We start from the raw sequence: 7,677 nt of genomic DNA, 5'->3' as shown, positions 1-7,677 counted from the left end.
ACTGACTAACTAAGACACCAAGGCTACATCTACACTACAAGCTAGGGGTGTGATTCCCCTGCTCGTGCACACATACTCACATTGGCTCACTCTAGTGCAAGTGTACCTGGCACTGATGCTGTGGCACAGCTGAGTGGTGCCAACTCACCAGTTTCACATGGGTTCGTACTCTGCACGGGCTCAGCCGTGACTCTGCTGTCGCCACTAATGAGCTGGAGTCCAAGTTTGTCTTTTGATACTCAGCCCCAGGCCCTTCTCATGCACATCACACCACACCCATGAGCTAGGAAGCTGAGTCCCTGAAATTCAGGGAGCAAGCAAGCCTGTGTTCATTCGGGAGGTCAGTCTGGCCTTAAAAATCTGTGGATGAATATGCTGGATACCACCTTGGAAATGCATTTGCCCCACTGCGACCCATTCACTGGGTCCATCCTCACCAAAATTCATTCAAATAGATGCTTGAAAACCAGTTGCAGGGCGCATGCAGCAGATCAGGGGCTGGTTAAAGCCACTGGAGATAGCCCCAATAATAATGATGTATTACAACAGGTTACTGTTATGGGCTCACAATCAATTTGTCCATCTCCTCCTCCTCCCATTCCTTCTTTCTTTGCTGTTCCATTTTCACTTTCTCTTTCTTGCTGTTGCAGATAACAGGACTAGCTGCCCATCTACCAGGGCACCTGACAAGTTGGCTTTCGATGTCATGCCAAACAGAGGGCACAGGGAGCTCCTGAGTGTTTGCCCTCAAGCCCAGTAGCTCCTCTCTGCCAGGGCAGGGATCTCTCGGGGCAGTGGCTGAAACTTAATCTACAGCACGGAAAAGCCACCTGAAATGAGTTTGCTTCGGGACAAATAAATGAGCAATGATAGGAAGCAATTAAGTCTCCTGCAGCCCGAGGTGTCTGAAATGGGCGCACACGTGCTCTCTCGCTCTCTCTGGCTATGATTAATGCTGCACTATGTCTTGAAGAGCCACCAGTAGTACCAACCCCAGCATTTAAAAACTAAAAACACACCAGGTATAAAATAAATACATAAAATACCTCATGCCTTCTAAGGTAACAGGAAAAGCCAAACAAAAACCTAGATTCCCAGGCCTTATTCCAGGTCTTCAGCCACACCAGTCGCTCTCCCTTTATTCCCAAGGCTTACAGCTCCCCTCCCTGCAAAGGATGGCACAGGGGCCCAGCCCCACCCTCCAGCAATACACAGCTAAGGTCTGGTTCTTACAATCCCTTGCTGATTCCCTGGAATGCTTCCTACCTTTGCAGGGATCTGCCACAGAGCTGCAATCTCCAGTCACCTCTCCTTGGAGTTTCCATTCTCCATGCAGCTTTTCCTGGCTCATTGGTCTCAGGGTAGTTTCCAGCCACTCTGGCAGCCACCCTCCTCCACCTCAGCTGAAACCTTTTATCACAGCTGGGGCTCATCAGCTGCAGCTGAAGAAGTAAACGGACCCATCCATTAACCCCTTCCTGGCTGTCACAGTGTGATGGGGTGTACAGACCCCACACTGTGGCACGTGCCAAGACAGTGGGCCCGATTTGCTGCTGCCCTGCAATCTGGGTAATTTACCCTGGCGCAGAGTCAGCTGCAAGTGGGTATAAAACACTCACCGGGTAGCATTGTGCACCCTGGAGTAAATGGCTACACAGTGGGCAATGAGAGCAAATGCCAGGCCCACTGGGACTATTCGCATGAGTAAGTGGACCTTGGCATGGGAAAGAGGAGCAAAATTAGGCTCATCATAATCTAACATTAGCCCCCCTCCCCACCAGACAATGCTCCCAGCCCTTGCCCAGATAGGCACTGTCAGCTGCTGGTTTTCGGATGCTTTCCCGGCTTGACTTGCCGATCATTCTGAGGTTCACCAGCTCATATGATTATCTTCCCTACAGGAAACACATCATGGCTTTTGCAGGGCAGTAAAGTTTGCAGGTGCTCCAGCTTCTGGGTGGGAGCTGCCCAGCGGTTGGGGAAAATGCAGTGCACCTTTTGTAGAGCACAGAACAAGGAGGAGGTGGAAATGGGGAGAAGAAGCCACCCCGGTTCATGCTGCCTTCCCCCAATACAAAGGGAGCTGGGGCAGTTTGAAAGCCACTCTGTTCATGGCTACAGAATACAGCTGAGGCCTTTAGAGCTGTCATCCAGCTAAATGTGTGTTGCTGTAGAGACTCACATGTACAGGGGGGTTTGTGGGAGGAACACAGGTCCGGGCCCTTAAGAAACCACAGCGAGTATTTGCTCCTAGGAGAGCAGATTTTCCTACCTGGGCCCTATCTCTGAGCCCACTCTGATGAGTCACACATTTTGGATTCCCCAGCAAAGTCCCCCGTTGGTGGTTGGCATTACCTGGGCTAAGCCATCAGCTCAGGGTGCCAGGGAGTGTTCATTGTGATCCAGAGAGGAGGAGGAGGAGGAAATAGTTAGGTATTATCTCTCTGATCCAATGGCATTTGCCTTTGCAGATGTGATTGCTGCTGACTAAAGAAACAATGACCGTGGATGAGTTGAGGCCAGCAGTCTGTTCTCCATGCTGCCAAACGCTGACAGAATGGAATCTGGAAGGGAGACAGCTCTGATTGGAAGATCAAACTCTCCACGATGGCCACGTCTCCCATTCAGCAACAGCTGACCTAGAAAACCGCTTTCCTTTGTCTTCTCTGGCTCGGTACTTACATACAGTTCTTAACGGAGATGGGAGCAAGCTCTGCTTCCGTGCACGCTGGGTGTGGACAGACGCTGGGAGAGAGGGCAGAAAGGTGTGGTCTAGAAACAGAGAGGGCTCGCGGAGAGCAGAGGGCTAGGGATCAGGGTCTGTCGCTGGCTGTGCCGCTGATGCATTGTGCGAGCCTTGGGACGTTTCTGGGGTCAGCGTTTGCAAAGTGGGGTACCGACAGTTAGGTGCCTAGGACAAGGTTTTCAAAAGTGACTAGCATGGGCGATGGATGATGGAGGCTGGAGGAGGCTAAACCTCCCCAAACGTCTGCTAATACTTCCTGCCCCAGCTCTGAGGCCGGGGCTCAGTGGGGCTCAGAGCTCCCGGCTGGGGTTTGGGGCTCCTCCGCACAGCTCTGGGTGCTGGCAGGCTTTCCCAGGCTTGGGGTTGCTCTGGGCACTGGCTGGGGTTTGGGGCTGTGTCAGTGGGCTGGTTAGTGAGAGCAGGGGATGGGGGGCATAGTGGGGGCATGGCCTCGGGCAGAAGAAGCAGGACAGGGGTAGGGTGACCAGATGTCCCATTTTTAAAGGGACAGTCCCGTTTTTGGGGACTTTTTCTTATATAGGTGCCTATTACCCCCCACCCCCTGTCCCGTTTTTTCACAGTTGCTATCTGGTCTCCCTAGACCGAGGTAGCCTCTCTGAATGGGAGGTGCATGTGCTGCCCATGGTGACTAGTGATTTTGGGAGCCCAACCTGGGACACCTTAAAGGGGCCTGGTTTCCAGGGGGCAGGTGGGTGCTCAGCACTTTCTGAAAATCAGGCCTCTGTAAGGTCTCTCAAGTTGGGCTCCCAAGAAATGGGAGAAACCAAACTTAGTCACTTCTGAAAATCTTGGCTGCAGTAAGTAGTGCACCCAGCTGGGACGGCTGAGCTCTTAAGGGCGCTGCTCCCCCACCTACACAGCTCAGCCAGGGAAAAGATGTCATGTCGGCTGTGTTTTTCTAAAATTCAAAACACCTTTGACATACACTTTTTTAAACTGCTTAAATGACAGGAGACGACATTTGTGAATGTGATCTGAGTTTGCAAAGCAAACAAAATTGTTCCAGAGGTTTGATCTAGCGTTGGGTGAAGGCTGAGATGCTCTACGCAGAAGCTCTAACACACACAGGGAAAGACATAGGCTGAGGAGATGCTTCTGACTTATCTAAGCTGCTGTATCCAGTTAATGGCGGAATAGCAGCTGTGCTGCAGCATATGCCAGGGGATCATGATGGAGTGGGATTTAATGATTGCAAACGATACAATGAAGATCAACAGTTCTGACCCGAGCTAGAAGAGACAATAGGCAGCCATAGGGTCAGAGCTGAAACCCCTTGTTTTGCCCAAGGACCATCTCCAGAAAAGTATCTGATGGGCATCAATGTGTCAGACCTGCCTGAGCAAAAGTCGAGTGATGGCAGAGCTGTGACCAGTGGGAAAGTTACCTCATTGCCGCTGCAGGAAGGCAGGGGATGTGCAACGGACGCCCCTTTGCAATGGAGGAGGTGGCTGGGGGAGGTGTCCGAGCTGCTGCAACAAACTTTCATTCATAGCGTTGAGGTCAGATCCTTCTCATGCTGCCAAAGCATTTTCAGGCCTCTGCTATGCAAGCCCATGGGATATATTCATAGCTCTTAGCTCCATCAGTAGAATCCAGGGGTGCCTACTCCCATTCTGGTGCCCTATCAGACCACACTGCCCCCCTTCTCCCTCTTGCTCCATAGACATGCCCCCAGCATTTTTAACAGGACAAGTTTCTGATGGCAGAAAGCCGGTAATATAAAGAAACTTGCTTCTGATTCACACACTCTCATTTTCCTTTTCCCTGCTACCGAATATTCAACCTACACCCCACAATCTTCTCTGTTGCAATGGGATGCGGAGAGCTTGATGGTGCAGCGACGGCCCAGGCAGACAAGGGTTAAGTATTTCATCAGCCTTCCCCCCCTTGATCGTGTCTCTGAAGAAACAGAAGAATCCCCCCCTACACAGACTCTTTTTCTTGGCTCAGTCCAGAGAACACACAAATAATAATAATTTCTACATTGCTTTTCTTTGGTGCCATGTTTCAGCAGCCTCGGGGATTTAATAAATTAAATGACAAAATGAACAAGTAAAGCAATAAACCCAAATAAACAAATAACTGATAAATCCGGAACGGAAAGGAGATAAAACCCAACTGCATTCCCCATCACAGCGTGAGACACAAAGGCTGAAAACGACTGTAAACCAGGCAGTGTGATGGGAGAGACAAACAAAAGGGCTTCAGGGCTTCCTTGATGGATGCCAGAAATGTGCTACAATGGATAGCTAGAGAGGGAGAGATACAAACACTCGTGTTCTCAGTGGAATAGCTCTTGAATCCCACCCCTGGGGCCTGATTCTTCTTTCACACTGGTGTAAAGATGGAGTAGCTCCACTACAGTTCCCCTGGTAGAGGACACATCTTGCTTCAGGAGACACACTCCCTCATCGATGTGCAACTTGTCTGACAGCCTTTCGCGGTGGCAGTTCATGCGCTCATCCAGTGCGGCCGGGCCAGTGTCAATTTTGGGCCAACAACGGCAAAGCAGGGCCGACAGCTACGTCATCGCAGAGTGGCAGCAACTCTGGGCTAGAGAGGCGTGCTGACGAATTTCAAAAATGCTAACTTGCATCCACCCTGGGACGCAGACCCTGGACTAGGCTTAACAGGCTGCTGACTGGGAGTGCGTTGGGGTCACCCTGAAGTATAACCCAGGCTGGTGAGAGCCAGAATGTAACCCAAGTGTGGCCAGCAGGCTGCAGTTACACACAGACACTCAGGGTGTGGCTTGCATGCCGGGAAAATGTTTGTGAGCAGCTGAGGCGGGAGCTACTTCAGCAAGGCGTTGTAGGGCACCCGAGGCTGCAGGGCAGGGGGGACACAACGGCTCATTAGTCTGGATTGTACCCTGGTATTTCACACCCTTGTGAGGAAGGGAGATGTTATTAACCACATTCTGCAGAGGGGGAGCTGGAGGCACAGAGAGAGGGACTAGCACTGAAGCATGGGCAGAACCAGTGTTCCTGAGCCCAGGCTACTGCTCCTTTCTTCCTCCCAGTGGCCCTTACACATGTGAGTGGGCCCATGGAAGTCAATGAGCCGGAGCATGATATGAAGGAAGGCTGCAGGAGTGATCTGTCTGTCCCTGACTGATTTACAGAGGGTATTATTCATCTTTCCTTTGAGCAAGTGAGCTACCTTCTGGTGACCTGGGACATGTAATCACAAACGCATCAATGTTTACCAACGGTGGAACGGATGTCACCAGGTGGGAACATCTCTTCTCCCCACTGTACATGTTTGTGTGACAGAGATAGTATGACCCAGCCAATGAGCATGTTTCTCCTTCCTAAAAAAACAGGAGGACTTGTGGCACCTTAGAGACTAACAGATTTATTTAGTCTCTAAGGTGCCACAAATACTCCTGTTCTTTTTGTGGATACAGACTAACACGGCTGCTACTCTGAAACCTTTCTCCTTCCTGTAATTTGAAGCAAAATGACATTGGTATCAGCATCTGCATATGACATGCTGCAAATTTGGCTTTCGCAGCTGCTGACATTTCCTTGTTATTTTCTGTTGCTCCGTGCCTATTTGCCATGCACCTTCCACCCTTCTCTCGGGGGGGGTGGGGTGGGGAGGATGGGGGAATATTCCTTTTTGCTGCTAATTGATGGTCACTCATCCATGAGTCACCCTTTACTTCTCTTGCATTCTGCATTGTTTTATTCCAGGCATCCTCTGAAGCAACAGCCAGCATACAGTTCTCGTCATAAGCTAGCCTGGCTTGAATGGAAGCATTTCCTATCATAGTCAGCATCAGAACTAAGTCCAATCACATTCCAGTAAGGGTGCCCTCGGTGATGCTGTAGGACTGTCCTCTGATGACCAATAGAGAGACAACAGGGTATCAGATTCAAAGCTCATCAGGTCAGTGGGGGTGTTTCAACTGACTTCAAAGGACTTTGGATCAGGGTCTGAGAGAGACAACGGAAGAACAGCCGTAGTGGGTCAGACTAATGTCCCATCTAGCCCAGGATCCTGTCTTCTCATAGTGACCAGTACCTGATGCTTCAGAGGCAATGAACAGAACAGGGCAACTATTGAGTGCTCCATCCTGTGTCATCCATTCCCAGCTACAGGCAGTTGGAGGTTTAGGGACATCTGGATATGAGCTTGTATCCCTAACCATCTTGGCTAATAGATATTGATGGACCTATCCTCCAGGAACGTATCTAGTTCTTTTTTGAACTTAGTTATACTTTTGGTCTTCACAACATCCCCTGGCAATGAGTTCCACAGGTTGAGTCTGTGTTGTATGAAGAAGTATATCTTTATGGTTGTTTTAAACCTACTACCTACCAATTTAATCAGGTGACCCCTGGTGGGTCTTTATTTAAGGTGCCTTTCACTGTAGATTCTTTGGGCTCGTACACACTACCACTTATGTCAGTGTAACTTATGGCACTCAGGGTTCTGAATAAGCCACCCCCCTCAGAAGTTACACTCACCTAAGTGCTGGTATGGACAGCGCTATGTTGGAAGGAGAGCTCTCTCCCGTCAGCAAAGAGCGTCTTCACTAGACGTGCTACATCAGTGCAGCTGCGCTGCTATCGCGCTTCTAGTATAGACTAGCCCTAATATACTAAAGTCAGAAGTCAGCAAAGTACTAAAATGAGTTCCTAATTTAAATCACATGAGGAATCCCACTGTTTGGCTGGATCAGGGCCTACTACACAGTATACAAAAACTGGTAGAGAACATGTGCTATATTGCTCCTTGTTATTTTATTCCTTCAGGACTGCCCCTGTTCCTCTCCTCTCCTCCCCACTTCAACCCTAAAGGCTGACCCTCAAAATATATATACTCATATTATAAATGCACAGTAGGAAAAATAAACCTTCAACAAAGAAAAGAAACCCCGGCAACACTCATTGAGATGTGTG

This window comes from Mauremys reevesii, linkage group 12, assembly GCF_016161935.1.
Source record: "Mauremys reevesii isolate NIE-2019 linkage group 12, ASM1616193v1, whole genome shotgun sequence".
Lineage (NCBI taxonomy): Eukaryota > Metazoa > Chordata > Testudines > Geoemydidae > Mauremys > Mauremys reevesii.
This window is presented reverse-complemented; position numbering follows the sequence as displayed.